The 23,317-nt window shown below is 40.5% G+C and overlaps 1 long non-coding RNA gene across 1 annotated transcript; it reads right to left on the bottom strand.

Annotated features, from left to right (window-relative positions):
- Positions 1-727: 727 nt before the first annotated feature.
- Positions 728-21,741, bottom strand: LOC132647994 (uncharacterized). Its single transcript, XR_009586318.1, has 3 exons — positions 21,595-21,741; positions 8,816-8,861; positions 728-1,071 (listed from the first exon to the last, which is right to left on the bottom strand). It is a non-coding gene; the product is annotated as an uncharacterized LOC132647994 (long non-coding RNA).
- Between the last annotated feature and the right edge of the window lie 1,576 nt (positions 21,742-23,317).

The raw sequence follows: 23,317 nt of genomic DNA on the forward strand, positions 1-23,317 counted from the left end.
GGCATGTATGAGTATCATTCACATGGTGGCATCCAACAGCTGTCTAAAAGGACATAATTCTCACTCAACAGAGGGAAAATCATGCCTGGTATTAGAAACCCAGCCCAATTCTTGGGCCTAGTGAGGTCATGGATCTTAAGAACCTACTAGCACCACTGTGCTAGACCAGCATAGTTCCTTACTACAATTTTTTTTGTACCCATATGTGTAGCTACCATTCCTCACCAAAGAAGCATCTCTTTACAGCAAATGGAGACCGTCACAAAAACAAAAACAACAACAACAACAAAAAAAAACACTTGAACACAATGCAGTGACCACCAGACCGTGGGAAACCCAGGTCCCGTGGAAACATCTGCATAACAGCTCTTGCGTCTATGGCTCAGGGAACATCAAAGAAGATGGGGCAACAAGACTGTAAGGGCCAGAACACCAGAAAGTCTGCTGAGGGACAGTCTGTCCTAGAAATGGCTACATAAACAAGGCAGGAATAATGGCAATATCAAGGGGCATGTTAACATGAAGGGGGAAAATTTTCAAGAACACCCACCCTGAGACAAAGAATTATAGGCAACTCATGACTACTGGAGATGGAGAACTAACCTCTCCCAGGGATGAGGCCTTATTGGTTGTCCAATGCAGAGTGGTCAGCCCGGAAACCATATATACAAAAACAACAAACGTAGATTTAATGAGTTCCATTTATTTATATTTGTGCATACAGAGAGAGAGAGAGAGCAATAATAACCAAGGAAAAGGAGACTTTCAATTTCAGAGTGAGAGTGATTTAAAAGAGAATAGCTGGCAAAGTGATGAGATTCTACTTTGATGAAAAATATTTTCTTTTAAAAGTTAAAAAAAGAAGTTCTATAGTTTAAATCTGTGTTGTACCTGCTAACGAGCAACCTGTGTCTCACTCTTTGTTGTCGGTTCTCACTCAGAGCTCCTACAGCCTGGGCATTTTCCGGATGGCAGGAGTAGCCGGTTTTCCTAATAAGATGTTCAGGGTGGGCGGTCGCTAGGAAGACCAAGCCTTGCAGAGAAGCCGAGAACGCCTGCCTCATCTCTCACCTGTGAATGAAAGCAGACCTAGATGATATACTATGATTAGATGTGCGTGCTGACGCCTCTACAAATGCCCCTGAAGGAGACGTAATGAATTACTCTTCCATGGTAGAGCCTCCATTAACATCCATGAAAGAGTCAAATCGCTCAGGGGCTTACAGGGAAATCCTGTGCCAGTAGTGAGTCACCCAACTGTATGTACATGCAGCTTCCTGACTGTAGTATTTTCCAGACCGTGCATTCAAAATGTTTTTTATTCATTGTTCAGGTTTTACATTAACACCACGGTTCATAAGAGATTGTTAATACCGAGAAAACTGTGTTTTGTTGCCCTCTGCAGCTATGCTAACAGATTGTTGGATGTAGGAGAAGGCCAAGGGAGCCTTATGATTGTGGTCAAGCTGGACAGAAGTTGAGAACAGTCTGGGCCCACTGCCTGTGGTGGTGTCTGAGGTGGGGATACTTAAAACCTGTAGTTGTGCTAATGCCAAGTCTCGGCACTCAAAGTTGTGGGACATCCAGTTGGCTTCTCTAGGGAACGTGTTGGATAATGCGGAGCCTCCCTGGTCCCCTCACATGGACCAATGGACAGAAAAACCTTCTCTATACTACCAGTATTAGAAATAAAGTCAAGGGCTGTGTCAGTATAATAATAAAAAAAATACCGTTTTTCTTTGACAATGTCACATCAAGTTAGCTCATTTTAGCTTGGTATCTAATACATGAGTCTTCTGGTTTCACTTTGACAACAGCAACAATAAAATGTATATTTCTATTATTAACAATTATATATTGAGCCTTCCGACATGTTACTTCCACTGTTGTGGAAAGTGACAGTGATTTAAAAACCAAACCTATGTCATGGACATTAAAGTCCAGTGATAATGAGAGAGAGAAGGGAGTCCATCTATAGCCTCCGTGCCTAGTAAGGCTATGGGAAAAAGAAGGGATGGATGGAGGCTGCAAAAATCTGGGAACAAAGGTGTGGCAGAATCCACACCATGGACTAAGATGATAGAAACATAGGTATATAGAGGAAGCCAATACAGACAGAAACAAGCCACCTGACCCTCAGGCGTACAACACCAAGTTCTGCTTGACCTAGATCATATAACATTTTGTATATAACTTGTACAAAAAGCCAGAATGTTTATTTATGTGTTGGAGTTTGGTTTAATGCTAATTACTGGCCCTCAAGATCTGGTTACTGCCGGCCAGATACACCCATCCTTGTTTGTGTAAACCTGCCTAAAACATTATACCTGACTGGTTCAGCAAATGGCCTATACTGGGGCAGGGCAGAATGAGGCAGACATGGCTAAGGTTCCCAGGCTTTTGAGGATAGAGAGGATCACAGAAGACATAGACAGAGGGGAAGAGAGGAAGAAGGAGGATACCACAATGGGTTAGCCTGGAGAAGCAACCAACCATGTGAAGCCAGGAGAAAAGACTCCAATAATGGTGTAAAAGGTCCAGATGAAGAATGAAAGCAAATGTTTATAAGATTACGGATGGAAGATAGGATGAGTCTTCTGGTTTCACTTAATGCAACAGTAAAATGTATTTTTCTATTATTACCAATTATATATTGAACCTCCCAATGTGTTACTTCCACTGTTGTGGAAAGTGACAGTGACTCAAAAACCAAACCTATGTCATGGATGTTAAAGTCCAGTGATAATGAGAGAGAGGGAGAGAGAGAGAGAGAGAGAGAGAGAGAGAGAGAGAGAGAGGCATTGGATGGGGACTGGAGGGTGGATGGTGAGGATATTCAGAATGTATAGATAGGAATATCTGTTATCTGCCCAAAGTAAATAAGGCAATTATAAAATCAAACAAGTGTCTATGTCTTACTGTTTGTGATAGTGGGTTAGATAATACCGCTGTGATAAAAATAGAGCTAATAATAAACAAGATTATATAGCTCAACACTTTTTTATTTAATACAACATTTATGAATAAACGTTAAATGTGTAAGTGTAATAGTTTTGGAACAATAAGAAAATCACAAAATGTTCAAGCAGTACCTCCAAATATCATGAATGTCCCCAATGTTTTAAAAATAATGGTCCCTAGGGTACCTAGCACACCTGAATCTTTTACCCTTGATATTTTTTTACTCTTGATCATTTCTTCAAATGACAGGAATCTAGTAGCAATTTTCTCTACAGAGAGAGCTGAGATAGGAAATAATTTAGTATTTTCTGGTGTGGTGAGGTTAGTTGTCTCCCTTCCCTATAATGTTGAAGTCCCAAGGCCCATTATCCCAAAACATGACATCATTGTCGCAACTGTAGCTAGTGAAGCTGCAATTATGCTGGAATAGAGTAGGTCCACATGATGACATCCATGGGGAATGTGCAAAGATGGAAGCAAAGACTGGCATATTGCTTACACTGCCAAGGAGTGTCCAGGGCTCCCAGAAGCTGGAAGGGGCAAGGAAAGGTTCTACTTGAACCTTTCTGCAAAGCCTGTTGGAACTCTCTGTTTAGACTTTAGAAGGTTCTGTAGAACCATGTAGCCCAGAAATTGACGTCACCTAACCAGCATTCTGTTACAGGAGCTCTGGGGAGTTAATATGACTGGAATGCTAGTAAAAACAAAACTGGTATTAAAAAACTGAAGAATTTTAGCTTCTCGACTTACCATTGGTAACACAAGAGAGCTTTTCTGTTGTGTACAGAAAGCCTCATTCAAGTTTCTCTTGTGTAGAATTTGTGTGTGTGTGTCTCTGTGTGTGTGTGTGTATGTATGCATGTGTATTTGTATGTGTGTGTCTGTGTGTGGGGGAGTATATGTGTATCTGTGTGTGCTTATATATGTGCATGTAGTGTGGGGGAGGGTTGTGTAAGAGAGTGTGTGTGTCTGTGTGTATGTCTATGTGTGTGAGTGTGTGTCTGTGCATGTGAGTATGTGTTTGAGTATGTGTATTATATGTGTGTGTGAGTATAAACATTTTTGGTAGAAGAGATTTAACACTTTTTTTGGCCGAAGTTAATGAGAAACAATTTTTCACTTAAACTTTATATGTATTACCCAGATCATCAGTGAACTCTGTGAATGTCAAACTTTGCTGCCATCCTTCTGTGAGCTTTTTCACAGGACCAGCAGCATTTTCATTTGTGAATCTAAGAACTAACTGTTCTGCATTCTTTTTGTAAGTAGCTCACCTAAATTTATAGTATTCACTTAAATTAATTGTAAAAGTCAATACATATTGAAATGAAGTTTAGAAGAGGAAACGGCGTTGCTTATGTATATGATGTCTATGCATGTATTTGCATGTAGCCTTTATGTATTTTTGCTTTACAAGTGATAAAACGTCCTCAGACAAAGCAACTTAAAAAATCTGTTAATTTGTTAATTAAAGTGTAGGTAATTAACATAAAAAACTGAATTGTTCTATCAAAAATTTTCTATCTGTTTTACATGAATATGTACTATTATTTAGGATTAATAATGTTATAATGCTGCACGAGATACTGAAATCTTAATTATTTTTAGTAAATGAGGACTGAAATGAGCTAAGTTCTTTATCTGGGGTCAGATAGTGGTGTATTTGTTTTACAAATGTGTTACTAGTAAGAGACAAAATACTATTAATAAGTACAGATTAAATAGTTTCAAGCAGGCCCCAAAATGGTATTTTACACAGGTAATCTCACCCTCAGTGGCTCAAATTCAGGCAGAATGTTCATAGGGCTTGTCACTACAATGACTCATTCTTGGAAAGGTTATTATAAGCAGTCACTGTTCCTTTAATAGTATGTTTGGTTTGCTTATAAAATTTCCCTGAAATTAAACCAAACTTAGGTGTTACAGTTTTGGATGAAAAAGAAAAAATACTACAGCTGATAAAGTCATCAACAAAGTGTTTCAACCCAGTGGATTTTGTGCTTTTCTCTGTTTCAATTTCCATGCAGTTGTTTTTTGCAACCACATTCCTTACTTAGACAGACCGGGGTCCATGTAGTTGGAAGTATGAGGTTGATTGATAATGTTCTGATCTTATCAAAATTAAAACAGTATGACTAGACTCTGAAAAGAGGGAATCCCAAATCAAATCTTATAAGAGCAACGACTCCACTAAAATTATATTATGAAATACAGACATTTTTTTAAGTGATTTTGTGTTTTTTCTGATTTCAACTTTATATAATTCTATGTTCTCCAAATACAAGTCAATCTTCCTAGAACTTTGGTCTCATATACATAATTATTCTTTCTTCCCCAATAAAACTATTCTATTGCTTTTCTGTTTCTGTGATAAAATATAATGATCACAAGCAACCCCCCAAAAGAGAGGGTTTATTTTGTATAGTGTCACAGAGCTAACATATCATCATCATAGGGAATGCAAGGCAACAGGACCAAGAGTCTGGATGCTCGTATTTTATACACATGCAGGAAGCAGAGAAAGAACAAGAGGGCAAGGCTATAAACCCTCAAATTCTATTCTTATGGACATAGCTCCATCTCATAAGTGATCCATAAGTGCCCTAAATGGAGCCACCGACTAGGAGGCAAATGTGTAAATGTGTGAGTTTACAGTAGATGTTTTTCATTAGAGCCCTCAAAACTAGTGAGAACATCATATAATGATGCTAACACAAAGGATCTTGCTGTTAGATCCTTCAGGTTAAGAAACTAACCTGGCTCTGTTGGTCTTCTCTTGTAGCTCCTGTCCAGTCCAGGTGTTTTTATCTCCCCCTTCTTTCATAAAATTCCATGCATTCTGCCCAAAGTTTGGCTATTGGCTATAAGTGTCAGCCTCTGCTTTGATACTTCAATTAAGTAGAGTCTTTCAGAGGCCCTCTATGGTAGGCTCCTGTCCTGTTCTCTGTCTTCTCTTGCTTCCAATGTCTACTGCATTTGCACTTCTGAATGAGAATTGAGCATAATCCCTAGGGTCTTCCTTATTATTTAGCTTCTTTGGGAGTATAGATTTTAGTATGTTTATCCTATACATCTAATAACCACTTGTGAGTGAGTATATAAGATACATGTCTCTCTGTTTGTGGGTTACCTCACTCAAGATGATCTTTTCTAGTTCCCACTATTTGCCTGCAAATTTCATAGTTTCCTGTTTTTAATAGCTGAGTAGTATTCTATCGCATAAATGTATCACAATTTCTGTATCCTTTTGTCCATTGAGGGGCCTCTGGATTGTTTCCAGATTCTGGCTGTTACAAATAGAGCTGCACAAACATGGTTGAGCAAATATCCTTGTTGTATAGTTGAGCATATTTCAGATATATGACTAGGAGTGGTATAAAAAACTGAGCCCTGTAGTCCCTGCAGAGAATGATACCCCAACCAAGGACCATGCATGGAGAGGACCTAAAACTCCAGCTCTGACGTAGCCCATAGACTCAGTCTCCAAGTGGGTTCTCTAGTAAGGGAAATAGGGGCTGTCTCTGGCATGAACTCAGTGGCAGGCTCTCTGTTCACCTCCATCTGGCGGGGTGCAGCCTTGCCAGGCCACAGAGGAAGACAATGCAACCAGTCCTGACGAGACCTGATAGGCTAGGGTCAAGTAGAAGGGGAGGACCTCTCCTATCAGTGGATTAGGGGAGGGACATAGGAGGAGATGAGGAAGGGGACCACAGCTGGGATACAAACTGAATAAATAAATGATAATGATAATAATAATAATAATAATAATGGGAAAAAAGTAACTAACCTGGGACCAGGGTAGCTTGCAGAGACTGAAGCACCAGCCAAGGACCATGTATGTATGGGACCTAAGCCTCCTACACATATGTACCAGAGGGAGAGCTTGGTGTTCATGAGGGTTCCCTCGTAAGAGGATCAGGGGTTTTCTCTGACAAGAACTCTCTTACATGCTTTTTGATCACTTCTTTCTGGAGGGGCTCCCTTGCCATGCCACAGTGGTAGAGGATGCACTCAGTCCAGATAGAACTTGATGTGGTGGGATCAGTAGGTGTGAGGGTGCTCCCCTTTTCTGAGTGGAGGGGAGGATGGACATGGGGAAGAGGGAAGGAGGGTAGGACCATGAAGAGAGGCGGGAGGGAGCTATGATTGGGATATAAAGTGAAGGGAGGAAGGAAGAAAGGAAGGAAAAAGAGAAAGAAAATTATATTCATGATATCACAAAACTGGCAATCTGTAGGTTGGAGAGCTGTGTTGAATTCTAAAGCAAAAAACGGAGAGATGAAAGAAAATGCTATATACACAGACTAGCGTCAGTGTCTCATCACTGATAAGCAGGTGGCGCTAGGAAAGGTGAAGACTCTAAAAGAATATGTCAGATAATCTTTCGAATGTTCTACATCAGAGAAGGAAACATAAGAAATTACTTTCTTGTAGGGATATTTATTGGATCTGTATTCCCACCATGAGGCTCAATTATTAAGAATGCTATGGAAATGAATTCTAGCTGAGGAGACAATGATAATAGCATGGGACCAGGTTCAGATAAGAGCATCATTGAGAACAGACTATGACAGCTGAGGCAAGGATAATACCACCTTCACTTTGGATCTTAATGCTCTGTAATCAAAACTAAAGGTATTTCCTGGAGTACAAAAAAGGAAAGAGCTTTTTATTATCAGCATATTTTAATTATGAATATTAATGGGTTTCAGTGATATTTTTGCATATATCCATGGTGTGTTTTGATCATATTCACCTCTTTATTGCCTTCTCTTGACTTCCTTCCACCCAGCTGAATCCATTACTTCTCCAACTATTCCGCCTTTTATGGCTTTTAGTTTTTGATTTTGTTTGGTTTGGTTTTTTGTTTTGTTTTTGTTTTGGGTCTTTGGTGTCTCAGTGAGTTGAGTTAGATTGCTTACATGAGCAGATAAATTTTACTCAGATACTTATGTATAGAGGTCATGGCCTAAGGATGAAGCAAAACTCCAAGTCAGCACACATATGCATATAGACATGCACACACATACATACTTATAGATATACACATACATATACAATTACAATATGCCAACAGAGACATATAGGTATATGGCTGTACACAAGCCATTCATTCCGCCTTCTTCCTCTCGAGGGATGGGGAATGTCTGTTGCATACTCTGTGCACATGTTCAGACTTGGCTGATTTCATCATTTGAATTAGTTTAAAACATGCAAATACAGACTTCTTTCAGGGAGGAGTTTGGGATCAGAATCAGACAAGAACTAAAGACTAACAGTGGTCAACCAAAATTAAGTTTAAGTGAGCTGGCATACAATAACAAAACATAGAGGGCCTCTAAGTTTACCAGTATTAAGAAAATATAATCTGGGAAGAATTTGCGTGGCCTCATGTGAACATCATTAAAATATAGGGCAGATGAAGTGAATACACTAAATCAGAAGCAAAATAATAATAATAATAATAATTCACATAGGAGACTCTGGATGAAACTATTGTGGCTTAGGACAATGAGTAAAGGCTCAGAATGAAAAAATATTTATAAGAAACATTGGTAAACTTGATCAGACTTCCGTAAAACATATGATCTTCAGTGAAGTGTGCACATGCACACAAGCATGTGTGTGTGTGTCTTTGTGTGTGTGCATGTGTCTGTGTGCATGTGCGAGCATATATACAAGAATAGAGGTTAACCTCAGTATCATCCTCAGAAGCCACCCAACTTGCATTTTGAGGCAGAGTCCCTCACTGGAACTTGGGCTGAGTAGCTGGCTAGCTAGCGAGCTTTGGGGACCTGCTTGTTTCCACTTCCCTAGCATTGAGATCACAATTGCGTGGCACATTATCTCTTACCTTTTCTTTCCAGCTCCGTAAGCCAAAACTTTCAGTTTTAATGAAACTGCAAAAAAAAAAAAAAAAATAAAATAAAATAAAATAACTCTAAGGCAAGAATAGTTATTTCACTTCTATCATCTATCTGTCTGTCTATCTATCTATCTATCTATCTGTGTGTGTATCTATCATCTATCTAGTTATCTATCTCTATCTTTCTCTTTCCTATCACCCTCTTTTCCTCAATCCCTCCTTCTCTCTCCTCTCCTCATTCTCATTCCTTTTCCTTCTTTTGTTTAAGACAGTCTTACTCTATATCCAAGAGGAGCCTGGAACTCAATAAATAGTCCAGCCCGGCCTTAAAACCATGGCCACGCACAGACCTTGGCTTTCCTGGTGTTATGATTAAAAACTTGCATCACCCAACGTAGCTACCTTTACCTCGAGGAAAATAAATGAAAAGGTTTGAAAGTTCCAGTAAAAATTTGTTGAAGATAATATAGCAATGCTTTCATATTTATAATCTGTATGTTTACCATATAAAACTAGAGCTCTATTCCTAAACCACAGAAGTCTTTACATATGAAATACTAAAGAGTAATTGACACTTTAAATTAAATGATAAAGACTAAAATTAATGAGGCTAATGTCTCTATTTTCCCCTTAAGAATTGAAACTTAGGAAGTGAACCAAGTTCCCCTGAGTTACAAAAACACATTTATAAGCTCCTCATAAGGTAAAAATTTGTCTATTTGTCTGAGTCCATAAGTTGTATTGACTGGCCGCCATGGTTATTCAGGCAACCTCCAGCTTATAACCCATAAAGACTCATCCCCTTCCCTCGAGCCAAGCTCAGCTCATGTAAACTTAGTGTGCCCATGATCAAACCAGCATCAATCTGGTTACAAAGAGACCAAACAGAGACTGAAAAAGCAGCTCAAGCTGCGGCATCTGCCTCAGACTGTCTGGACTCCTGGCCGTCCAAGGACATCTGCCAGACATGTGGAAATGGTAACCGAACTGAGATTTACTGCCTTGCCTCTCCTGGCTGTCTGCTGCACACTTCTTCCATGAGGCAAATCTGTTTTCTAACTTCAGTCTGTCCGCCTACCACGCAAAGAGAAAGCAAAGAGCTCTAGACAGGCTTTGAATCAAAGAGAACTGCCCATTCCTCATCTGATCCAAATAGAGCCATTCTCATGAGGGGGAAAAAAAACCCTCTGCTATCTTCATAATATTTCTTATTAGACATAATTTGTCATCCTTTGAGGAAGCGAATTTTCTCATTTACCAAACTGCCCTGCTTCTTTCCCGAGCCCTTTGTCGGCTTCCTAAAAGAACAAGGATGTCTTGTTCATTAACATACAGTTAACAGATGTTTTTTCTTCCGCCAGCACAAAATTGGGAAATAATTTTGTAACTCAATCCATTCATTGTAACTTTGAAATTCCCGGCTAATAAGAGTCCCTAAGAATCTCTTGCCAGTTGTTTATATGAAAAGATTATGTTATAAAAACATGTTATAAAGGCCATCCATCCTTTGCTGCCTGCTAGTGAGTTTTAGTTGAACTATTATCTCAGAGACAAATATTATAGGCTTCTATTATTTACCTATTTGTCTTGCAATGAAACTGGGATTCATAGGCAGACAGGCAGTATACACATCAACTCACTTTATTGTCTCCGTTCAGCTCTACTTTGGAAGCTGAATATAAATCTGAAAGTGAAATATTTTCTTCCAGAGGTCATGGTTTAATCTTCCATGGTCTACTAAGATGTCTTTCTGATGATATCTCTCCTCCTGGATATTAAGAGAAAATAGTTTCCCAACTACTCTTAAATTAAACTGCTTTTTTTTTTTCACTTTCATCAGTTATCTTGGAAAATAAGCTGAGTAAATTCTAAATATTAGAGTGATACGCATGCATCCTGATGCTCAACATGAACAGATCTTAAAGCAGCAAGTGACCAGCCACAAAGGCCTAAGACTCCACTTTATGAAGCGATTGCCTGGATCTCCATATGTTTGTTTTATTTTTAACAACATGACAGACTAAGTTTTGCAAACCCTAGCACACCTAGCCATAAAATATGACCAAAAATGATCAAACCTCCTAGTTTTTCTACCTTGGTCCTTAGCCCTTGGGCTAGAGGAAGAAGAAAACCTAGAATAGGTCTGCAATAGAATCTTCAGAGGAAGTGGATTTTATAGTTGTCTTTTTTTTTCCCACTAGGGTCTTAGCTTCAGAAGCCACCTGCTAGTTAGTTCATTTAGAGGTAGTTAACATTTGGTGTGGGATATTGTGTGTGTGTGTGTGTGTGTGTGTGTGTGATACCCGCGTACAAGCAGGTGAGTGTGCACACTTGTGGAAGCCTAAAGTAAACATTGCACATCTTTTTTTTTTGACATCTTTCTATTTTTCCATCTTTATTTTGCGAGACAGAGTTTCCCACTAAATCTGCAGCTCATCTATTGGGTCAGGCTAGCCCGACCACTGAGCCTCAGGCATTCTCTGTCCCTGCCCCACTCCCTCAAGGTGGGTGTTACAGGCACATGCCACCCATACTTGTCTTTTTTCATAGTTTGGGAGTGGGGAATGAACTCAGATCCTTGGAACTGCAAAGCACACTGTGCCTTTCAGCCTCATGTGAGGCATTGTCAAAGATTTAAAAAATAAAAACAAGAAAAATATATACCACAGACTTAACCAAATCTTTCAATCTATAAATGATGCTGATTCTAACTGAGATCTATGGGAAGGCATTTCTTTAATTTTTCTAAGCTCCCAATGGTAGACTAGGAGGATCTGAGATGAGAAGTCTCTAGTTATATTTGTTTCATTAAAAGTAGTTTTCAAGTGTCTATTAGGATTTGGGCACCATTTTAGGTGCTGAGATTATGGTCGTAATTAAAAGAAAAAATCCCTTATATTTTAGTGGGGGAGGAAAGACAATATATGATCCAACATGAAATATAATGGTAATTATGCTAAGGGGAAAAAAAATCTATTCACCATAAAAGCTGGATCCAAATACATCGGAAAGGTACCATCCAGCACTGGGTGACTGGGGATACTTCCCAGACTAGAGATTTATGTTTAAGATTATTATAATACAATGTCTCCTTCCTTCCTTTTTTTCCTTCCGTCTGCTTGTCTGCCCTGCCTGCCTTTCCTTTCCTTTTTCCTCTCCCCTCCCCTCCCCTCCCCTCCCCTCTCCTCTCCTCTCCTCTCCTTTCCTTTGTCCTTTCCTTTCCTTTCCTTTCCTTTCCTTTCCTTTCCTTTCCTTTCCTTTCCTTTCCTTTCCTTTCCTTTCCTTTCCTTTCCTTTCCTTTCCTTTCCTTCCCTGTCCTTTCCTGTCCTTTCCTGTCCTTTCCTGTCCTTTCCTGTCCTTTCCTGTCCTTTCCTGTCCTGTCCTGTCCTTTCCTGTCCTTTCCTTTCCTGTCCTGTCCTGTCCTGTCCTGTCCTGTCCTTTCCTGTCCTTTCCTGTCCTTTCCTTTCCTTTCCTTTCCTTTCCTTTCCTTTCCTTTCCTTTCCTTTCCTTTCCTTTCCTTTCCTTTCCTTTCCTTTCCTTTCCTTTCCTTTCCTTTCCTTTCCTTTCCTTTTTCCTTTCCTTTTTCCTTTCCTTTTTCCTTTCCTTTTCTTTCCTTTCCTTTTTCCTTTCCTTTTCCCTTTCCTTTCCTTTCCTTTTCCCTTTCCTTTCCTTTCCTTTCCTTTCCTTTCCTTTCCTTCCCTTTCCTTTCCTTCCCTGTCCTTTCCTTCCCTGTCCTTTCCTGTCCTTTCCTGTCCTGTCCTTTCCTGTCCTGTCCTTTCCTGTCCTGTCCTGTCCTGTCCTGTCCTGTCCTGTCCTGTCCTGTCCTTTCCTATCCTTTCCTTTCCTTTCCTTTCCTTTCCTTTCCTTTCCTTTCCTTTCCTTTCCTTTCCTTTCCTTTCCTTTCCTTTCCTTTCCTTTCCTTTCCTTTTTCCTTTCCTTTTTCCTTTCCTTTTCTTTCCTTTCCTTTTTCCTTTCCTTTTCCCTTTCCTTTCCTTTCCTTTTCCCTTTCCTTTCCTTTTCCCTTTCCTTTCCTTTCCTTTCCTTTCCTTTCCTTTCCTTTCCTTTCCTTTCCTTTCCTTTCCTTTCCTTTCCTTTCCTTTCCTTTCCTTTCCTTTCTTTTCTCAGGTATCAGACCTGAACATCGTCTGAATATTCATCCTATTCACTGTCAGGCTTCCCACAGTTCTCCAGCATTATGAAAAACACAGCACTGGCATCCCAGGGAAGCCTTATCCAAATGCTTGTACTGAGGATCTCAACCAAATCCAAGCATAGATTCCAGCAGTCTAGTCTATGTTCCCAATATGACCCCACACCCTGAAAACATGCCTATCTAAGATTTAATTCTGCTCTGACAAAAAGACCACTGGTTGTTCTACCAGCACAGGTGATAAACCATTGAGTTATTTTTCTAACAGCATGAAAGGGACTTTCAGCTGTGGACATATATTTCTTACATCTCACAAATGTCTGAGAGCCATTGGACCCAATGGCTCTTCCTTCCTAATCAACAGGAAGAACAGAGCTTCTGTCGGGCAGCCTCTGTGTGGGTATTGAAGAAACTGAATGTTAATAACTGCCAGCCACCAGACACAGCTGGCCAAAGTACATAGTCACGAGCCAACTCTGGAAAAAGTCTCCTTTCCCTGGCTCTACTGTCTCTGTGCTTCTCTCTCCCTGATGCCCAACTCATTTATGTACAAGTCACAAGGGAGCAGAGCTTTTACCAAACTGTCTTCAGTGAGCTAATGAGATGTTTTTACGCCACCACACCCTACATCTTAACGGCTTCTCCCAGTACATTTCTGCACTACCTTCTGCCTTCCTGTTGTCTGTTTCTTAAAGACCGAACCTAGCACAGGAGCCCATGGTGCCATGGTTTAATAAGGTATAAGATAGTAAAGGATGGACAATCAGGGAGGGCTAGAACTTTGGGGGAAAGGACAGGAAATCCAAAATTCCATACAGAGAGTTAACATGATCTGCTTTCTTTTTTGTGGGAACCCTTTTGCTGCTCTACACTGGTGATATGAGGGACCCCAAAGGATCCCATTGGCAATAATCAAGAGGACAGGTCTTTTAGAAGAATAGAAGAGTGTCCAAGGATAGGAAGTGGGGTCAAAATCTGAATATATTTGAGAGCAGAGTTAAAACATATTTATGACTCAAAAAGAAATGTGCTGTGGATGAAAACAAAAGGTCAAGAAATAATAAAAACAATAAGGCCAGTAATCTAAGCACGTAGATGAATAGAGGGATAGCTAAGCCTGTCAAAGGATATGTTTGGGAGCAGAGTACAAAAAAATCAGTTTAAGTCATATTAAACATGGGTACAAAAGCATATGAAAACATTGATTAACTACATTTTTGTTGGGATGAAAAAAAGCAGAAAATGGCATATAATTCAAATACCAGCAGAACAACAGTTAACAACAGCTGCCATCAATTTACAATTGAAATTTAGCACCAGCTAAAGTTGCAAACTGCATCCTAGGATCTGAGTCCCAAAGCAGGATAATTAAGGATGTTCTGAATGGATTAAAAGTCTTGTCTCAAAAATTGACCAAGCTGTATCCTTGGGGTATATACATGATTCTCTAATGGTCACCCTTCCTGATAGTCTCATCTCATTTCCCAGAGCATTGAACAGAGTAAGGAGAAAAGCTTGGCCATCAAAGAATGAGGAAAATCTAGAGAGAATGATGTAATATTTGTACATCCTTCATTAGAAAAGGAAAGAACATTTTTAAAAAATGGTATCTCAGAGCCAACAAGGAGGTTCAGCAGGTAAAGATGCTTGTCATCAAGCCTTAGGACCTGAGTTAAATTCCTGGAACCCACTTGGTATAAGGAGAGTACCAACTCCCTGCAAGTTGCCCTCTGACCTTTATGCTGTGTCATGCAGCCCCCTCCACTCACACCACCACAAACACATATGTTATATATAATATACATAATATCATATATGTATATAATATATATGTATGTTGAAGTTCCAGAGAATAATCATTATTCACAATCTTTTTAATACACATAAGTTATCAGAATAGCTGATCCCAGTATTCGAAATCTTTCTTTCAGCATTGGTGTGTTATGATATCTTTATTTAGTTATACTTTCGTAAAAGTTGCCTGCAAATAGCTTCATAAAGACTATAATCTAAAATTGAATCCCTTGCTTTCCCCTCCCTGCATTCCTTATCAGCTCTCTCAGTTTCTTAACTTACTGTGAAGATTTGTAGCAGCATCACTGTGCCTTCATCCCTCACCCCAGCTTGTTACCAAGAGGCACCCCATAGTCCCTGTCTCAAAGACATGATATAAGGACTTGATGTAAGACACAGAGCTCAGTTACCAAACACCTTTATTTTAAGGCCCATTCTTGCTATATAAGACAAAAGGAGCAAACATTAACAGTCATTTCAGTATAGCAGGAATAGATTCTACTAAAGAGGCTATGACCTCACCCCAGGTGCTTATCAGAAAGCAGATAGTGTTGTTTTGGTTTTTTTTTTTCCAGTTCTGATCCATATGTTATTTGTAATGGTATGGAACTCTCTAAGGAACTGTATTGAGAAACACTGAATAGAGTACCGCTCTGCCACTTCTGAATACTACCAATTCACAAAAAGGTCTAAAGGTGCTCATGTGGTCCTTGAGAGAAGGACTTCAAACAGCATTGCTTGAGCTACGTATTATATTCTCAAGGCTCTAGCCAAGTCAAAAGAGCCATGTAAAGTGGGCAGGAACTTAAACATCTAGGTGAGTATTTTCTGAAGGGCACTGGAAACTCAGCAACCTAAGACTTCCTAGAAGAGAGCCTTCCTTGCTACATGTATGCCAGAGGCAGCTGCTGGTTGTGAGGTTGATTATACAAGGAACAAGGCACACAGCTGATGCCAATGCACATACTAGCTTGCATATAAAACCCTCTCCCTGAGGCAGCTGCCCGTGCAGTAATGTAACTAGCAGAATCACTACTCATGTAGCCAGTCACCATTAACTCTCCAGCAGAAGTCATAAAGAAGATGAGCACTTCGGGCTTTTCTGGTTGAGTGCTGTGGAGAGGCAGCCTACCCAACTTTCCCATCACAGCTGGCCTATGGACGCAACAATGTTTATAAATAATTTGTAGCTAGGACCCTCTCACATTTCGACTGAAGGAAAATGGCCTCTCAGGGAATGTCACAGAGTAGCAACCAAGCAACAGAAATCTAAGCCACATGAATTTACCCACCTGTGGTGCAGCTTGGAGCATTATCTAGAAGCCTAAATAGCTTAGTTATTGTTGTGAAAAACAAAGGTTATTCGGCTAATAATGTTTATTATTAGCTCTATAATTATTGCGGCACTATTTTCAAACCCACTATCACAATCAAAAAAGACAGACACCTGTTAGATTTTATATTGCCTCAATTCACCTTGGGCTGAGCAGATAATTCCAGCTACGCTATCTCATTATCTCCCAGCTCCCATCCCATTCCATCTGCTTTAATCATTCCTTTCAGGGCTGCCTTCCATCCATAATCCCAAGACACTTGCTTGTAGTCTTCATCTCCTTCCTCTCTGCCCACAGGGTTCCTTTCCCCCAGTAATCCATCATGACTTCCTCCTTCCTTCTTCTCTTCCTGTCTCAAACTTTCCCAAGATCCTCTCTGTTCTCAAAGCCCTAGAACCTTAACCATGCCTAACCCATCTGCCCTGCCCAGGTGTGTTAGGTTTTATTGGTCAAACAGGAATAAGTTTTTAGGCAAGGTTATGAACATCATTTTGGGGTACATGAGTGTCTCTTTTGGGCAGCAACCAGATGTTGGGGCCCTATAATTAGTATCAGAATACATAGCACCAGTGCAATCGCCAACAGTTATGAACATGAAGAAGCTACATTTAGGAAAATGTGTTGAAAACCTGAAACACATTAATGTGGGGTAAACCTAGAACCATAATCAGTCAAATTTTAAAAAAAGAGAGAAAAGAAAAGAAGGAGGAGTGGCCCATAGGTGACATGATGCCTAAGGGTCCAGACAGTGGCGATTTTTGAAGCTAGCTCTTGTGTGGCAGTTAATGTAAGCCTCTCCTGCCTCTCCACACACAAGTTATCAGAGTCTACATGGCTCACTGCTTCAAAAAACATGAGTAAATATGTCTACAGACACATGCAGTTGTATAGCAGATGGTTAGAACAAAAATTGTCCTACTTTCTGCTCTTGAGATGGAAGTCACAAATTAAGAGACCACCATAACAGTGGTATCAACAGGAACACCTGAGCTGAGAAGATGGTTATCAGGTAAGGCTTTGCCACAAAACCTGATGATTTGAGCACAATCTCTGGGACCCGGATGGTGGGAAGACAGAAGCAAGCCCACACATTGTTCTCTGATCTTTACATGTACACTACAGTACACTTACATGTGTGAATGCACATCATGTCCGTTTTCCTTTTCTCTCCTTTCGAGTCCTCTCATAGCCACTAACAAGCACACTTTCATTTGCACTAAGTGAATTTTTAGTATATGGCATATTTAGCTGATAATATCTTTTCCAAACACAATATCAGTCTCCTGGAAGTCACTAATCTACAGCAAATTCTAGATGGTCTCCTAAAAATATTCAGCTTCTGGCCGAGAGGGCCCACACAGCACTACTGGAAACAGCTCCCCAACACGTGTGTTTGTAATTTCCTTTGTATTCGAGAAAGTTGTTTCTATCTAGCCATAACTTTTCCAGGCACAGGGAACATCTGAAAATATGACCATAATTGCTTAGTAAAATTACTAGTGAGAGACATGTAAAAAGATGAGTCACTGGCTCTCTTTATGGTGGGCGAGAATGCATTTTATAAAGATGAATGTCATAGAACATTTATTTTTACTTCAGGCCATGCCCACTGTATGAGAGCCAATAAAATATTCATTTTCTGCTGTCCTCCCTTCGCTTGGGTGTAATGGGCTGTCATAGGAGACATAATACATCGTTGCACTAAGAAGGTTTGTGAAAACGGGAGCCAACACACTCCTTCCTGAAGCCAAGGAGCAGCTCTGGCTTTCTTGTGTTTCTGTGTCTGATGACAAACCCAGTCCTGAGGAGGACCTGTGACCTAAGATTCGTTCAGCAAGGAGAGGGTGGGGCACCAGCCAGGGTGCCAGGTGTCTCTGGGGCTGTTACAGACAGAAAGAGTCAGACAGGCTTCCGGTTGTTCTGTATCTGCCCAAAGCTTTGGAATTGTGTGTAGTCTGAGACAGCGCATAAGCCCAACATGTCTGTGTTGATATCTTTCCTTTGACGAAGGCAAAAAGGGAAACCAGGAGCTATTAAAGTCATTCCGTAGAAATGCTTCCTAACAAAGTATCACAACTTAATGTTTTATAGCAACATCTATTTTTAATCCCACAGTTTCTGTGTATCCAAATTCAGTCACAGCCTAGATGGACATTCAACTCAAGGTCTTACAGGAGGATTGTATTCAAGGAAGCTTCAATCTCATCTATAACTTGATATTCTCTTCAAGGTCGTTAAAGTAATTGAAGAACTCAATTCCCAGTAATTCTAGGCCCAGCCCTGCTATTTTTCCACTGGCTTCCAACTGTGGTAGTTTTACCTACCAGAATCCATGCTTAGCTTACGGTTGTTTTTCTTTTTTGTTTGTTTGTTTGTTTGTTTGTTTGTTTTTTACTGCATCCCAGTTTCTTTCGCGTTGCTGTGTCCAGAGAGCTTGAAGAAACAACACAAGGAGGAAGGTTGCACTTGGCTCAACGGTGGGTTCGGTCCACCTAAGCTGAGAGAACATGGCTTAGAAGCATTCAGCAGGGACTTTTTCACACGGTGGCAGGCTGCTCAGAACTACAGAGCTGGCTTTCAGCCTTCAAAGTCCCACCCGTATGGATTTAAGTCACCAGTCCAGGTCCCACCCCCTAAAGGCTACCCCGTGACCTTTAAACTCATGCTATACCTTCATGTATTTTTGTGGTTTTTGTTGTGGTGGTGGTTCTTTTTTTTATGACTCACTAAGTCAAATCTGTGTTGCTGATAAATACATGGGAGAGGAGCTACCCACAGGAAGTACAGGAAGCCTACCAGTGATTGGGAAGAATATAAGGAGTTTAGAGGAGAGAAATGTAGATAAGATCAAATCTCAAGAATAAAGAAAAATACAATTTAAAAATGAAGCTGAGCTTTCAAAACATGAGAGCATGGGGACATTTAGGACTAAAAAATCATAATAGTTCACATCCATGGTTTACAACACAGGTGATTGCATTCTTCAAGGGTTCAAGAGAGGAAGCTACATGTTTCCTAGTCACACAAGGAGGGAATCTACTTTTCCTGTTAAAGCGTTCTCTAAACGAATTCAGGTTTACCCAGGAAAGGAAATCTCCTTCTGATATACTGAAATATACCAAATAACTGATCAAATAATTTAATAACATATGCAAACATGCTAACACCCCTTGCTGAGCAATCTAAAATAATCTCACCTAGGTGCTCCCAGCATACCCATCAGTCCCAACAACACTCAGGGTATATACTCAGGGGAATGAATATCAGAGCCAAGTCCAACTTCTGGCTCCTGCCTTATTTGATCAAACCCAAGCAGTCTCTCCAAACAAGCTGGGTTATCCTCTAAGCACAGCGCTCAGCTCATCACTTTCATCACACAGGCATCACTGTTTATATCCTTCCTTGTCTGTTAACTGTATTTTACAGCAGAAGGTCTGCTCCTTTGGAGCTGAGTGTCTGCAGTTCTTGTTCCCCAGAGATGCACTGCTGAGCATACAGTGAATTCCATAAACACAAGTCACATGGGAAAATGAATGAATGAGCAAGTGGCAGTAAAGAAGAAACTTTAGTGTGGGGAATCTAATAGATTTCTCATTTCCTGGGTGCTGGCTCCAAGAAACTATAAAGTTTTATTGTCCTAGTGTCTCCTTTCCTTGACTGTATTTCTACGGATGTCTCCCTTGATTTTGTTTCCTAGCGCAGCTCTATAAAGCCATTTTACTAAACTTCTTTCTCCATTTCTTTCTGCTCCTCCTTTGGTTTTAATTTCTAAAGTGAATTTTATATTTTCCTCTTGTGATAGTACATGCATACAGAAAAACCTTGAATACAGCCTTGTTGAAGCTAAGTGTGTAGCCAGAAACATGTAAACAGCCAGCCTTCCCCTGTTACTTCTATACTGTCCATTTTCAGTTATAGCTTTGCCTCTGTGTTTTTCCAAGACAGGGTTTCTTTGTGTAGCCTTAGCTGTCCTCGACTCACTTCCTAGACCAGGCTGGCCTCAAACTCACAGAGACCTGCCAGCCTCTGAATCCCAGAATGCTGGGATTAAAGGCATGTGCCACCACACCTGGCTAGCGTTGCCTCTTCTAACAGTTTAGAAATAAAATATATGTCTATCATTTCTTGTTTCTATTTCATTTAATTTATTTATTGTGTGTGTATGTTTGCATGTCACTGCATGAGTGTGGCAATCTGGGGGCTACTTGTGAGTGTTGGCTCTTACCTTCACTTTATGAGTCCTAGGGGATCAAACTGTGGTTATCGGAATTGGCAGTGAGGACCTTTATCAGCTGAGCCATCTTGCTTCACTTGGCTTACTATTTCAAACACAAATGTTGGAGAATAGCTGCTATGGTAGCTGAGAACTCAGTTCCCATAGATGTACAGAAGTAGTACAGAGAGACATGGATGCTCTAAGAATTCAGGTGCCCTGCTTTTAGACCAGCAGTGGGCAGATTCCATGCATTGAGGCCATGGGGTTCTCTCAATATCGCAGTCCATCCCTGTATGGTTTAAATATGGGCAAGGACCAAACACTGTGACACATAGTCCGAAGTGTGTAGAAGCACCTAGACTGGTGACCCTGACCATGTAAAAGGAGTTTTCTCAGAGAGCTGGTTGATTTTAAAGGCCACTGTTATCGCACTGCCAAGGAAGGCAGAGGATGCCCTGAGCTGACTGTGACTAACGGAAACATCTCATTTCTTTGAGTGATGGCTGACCAGGCATTCCTTACTCTCTAGCATGAAGATAGTTTGTTATTTCCCTTACTCATCTATACATCTTAAGCTTGTTCCTTCACTTGCTGTCCTCATCCTTGTGTCAATAAATTAGGCCTCTCTCTTCTAGCCAATTTCCGGGTTTCTTGATTGTTTGGCCATCCTGCCATCTATCTTAATGTAATTCTGGTGAGTCAGCAGCATCCTTTGGCTCTTGGCATTCTGCAAGGTGTGTAACCTTGGACAGTTCCGCACTTGGATTTCTTATCTGATGTTACATGATAACGTACCAGAGGACCTTGTTTGCTGTCTTCGCTCGCCAATTCCCTTATCTGTAAACACTACATAATCATCTTCTATACCACTCACTGCATAGTGTTGCTGAGAGGGTGAAATAAAGAACATGCACGGGCATTATTTGCAACCTGCAAGCTTTATAACAGTCAGGGAATGTGTTATCATTAGAGTACAAAGAGACAGCTTTCAGGTTCTGTGGGTTTTACACCCAGGTTCAAGTACCACCCCAACCATTTCCTTGGTGTTCAGTGACATTATACGGTCTGTTATCGCTCCAGTATTTTATCACCTACCTTTACTATTTCCATGGTTTGCAGTGTTTATTACCATTACCAAAATGAGCTCTGGACTGAAAGGGGACTTGAAACCTTGGAGTGCTGGCCAGCAAGAACAAATTATTAAGTACTGATTGCGGCTAATGCCGCTCCAGAGTGCCTGGGAGGGCAAGAGAACCCCAGGTGGTTGGCTTACCTCCCCTGAGGAGAGATGCTAAGATCACTTCAATAGGGAGAATCTGGGTCTGATAAAGCAGGCTGGAAGGAGCGAGGCAGATAGGTGTATCTCGGGATAGCCAGTCTTTTCATCAATTCCACAAAGGGCCCAAAATGACCAATCAAATCCTTCTTCCTCAAGGTTACACTTAGTGCTGCAAAGAGACATCATGGCCATGCAATTCAGAGTTAGGGCATGGAGCACCCAGCAGTGATAAAACCCTGACAGTTATGAGTCTTGCCAGATCTCCCAGGGTCAGTAAGTCATCAACTCTGAGCTAGCTCAACTAAGCCTTTGTAAATGTTTTCCCACTAGCTATATAATTTCTTTTGTTTCCCATTAGTTCTATAATTTACACTTTTCATTATGAACCTGAAAGCTTGGGCAGCTACACAATAAAAGCCAGGTTCTCTGTAGAAAAGAAGAGTCAAGTCCAAACCTTAACTCTGAGAAAGAAAGGGCAGAAACAGGCAGACAATAAGTAGAGACACAGTGAGAACGGCTATTTAAGCTTAATTTTTTTTTTCTAAGCAGTGAAACTAATAGTCAAGTTTCTGGAGAAAGTTTACATTGTTCATTGAGAACAAAGACTAGAACTTTGCCCACATTTTCTTTTTAGTGGAAAAGAATTAGTGGCTGATGATGCTTACATTATGACATAAGAAGGATTAATAGAACACTTGCTTTTGTTAGTTGTCCTTGTATACAGAGAATCTACAAAGTCATCCTGTGTCATGCCTAGTGTCACCAATGAAGTGACACTAGGCAGAGAAGCTTCAATCAAGTGTTTCGGGGCGGGGGGTTCTGAGAGTACCACACTCTGTTGGAGGTAGAGCAAAGTGAGCTGTGTGGAAAACAGCTGGATTCTTCCAACATCTTGGTCATGATTGAATTTTTAAAAAGTATTTAACTTTGTACTTTGCACACATACACACATAGATAGAGAGAGAGAGAGAAAGAGACAGACAGACAGACAGGTAGACAGAGAGACATAGAGAAAGAGAGAAAGAAAGAAAAATGGTCTGGCTTGTATTTTCTATTCCAGTCAATTTCTTTAAAAAATCAAATCTGTTGATGGTGGTGGTGGTGATGATGATGATGATGATGATGATGATGATGATGATGGTGATGATGGACCTCACTCTGAAAATTCCTGCTGAAGAGGCGCCTGTATAAGACTTTCTGTGAATTGTGGTGGGTCTGGCTCTGTCTTCTTCACACTTACTTGGAATTAACATTTTGCTGTTTTTGAAGGAACTAACATTGGGGTGGGGAGTTTTGATAGCATGGCATGTCAGCACAGAGCTTCTATGTGAAGTGTGCTTTTAGGAATCGTACGGAGTCCATATCTGTCTACCTTTAGTGTGTGAAAGTTTCCAGGCTCCACCCACTTTAACAAAGGCCTGTGAAATGGCTGCTATAGGTCAGAATCTTCCCTCTCAGAATAAGTTTCCAACCGTTTTTCTTTTCTACTTTTCGATCTATTCATTTTTATTTCTAATAATTTTTTTTATAGTTCCCTTTTATTTTTGGTTATGTGTTTGCCTGATGTCAGAGGGAGAGTTTGTGCAATGCACACAGTACCTGAAGACGCCAGAAGGTGGCATCAGATCTCCTGGGGCTGGAGTTACAGATGGTTGTGAGATGCCTAAAGTAGGTACAATGAACCTCACTCAGGTCCTCTCTGAGAGCAGTGTGCACT

The sequence above is a fragment of the Meriones unguiculatus genome, chromosome 15 (assembly GCF_030254825.1).
Source record: "Meriones unguiculatus strain TT.TT164.6M chromosome 15, Bangor_MerUng_6.1, whole genome shotgun sequence".
Lineage (NCBI taxonomy): Eukaryota > Metazoa > Chordata > Mammalia > Rodentia > Muridae > Meriones > Meriones unguiculatus.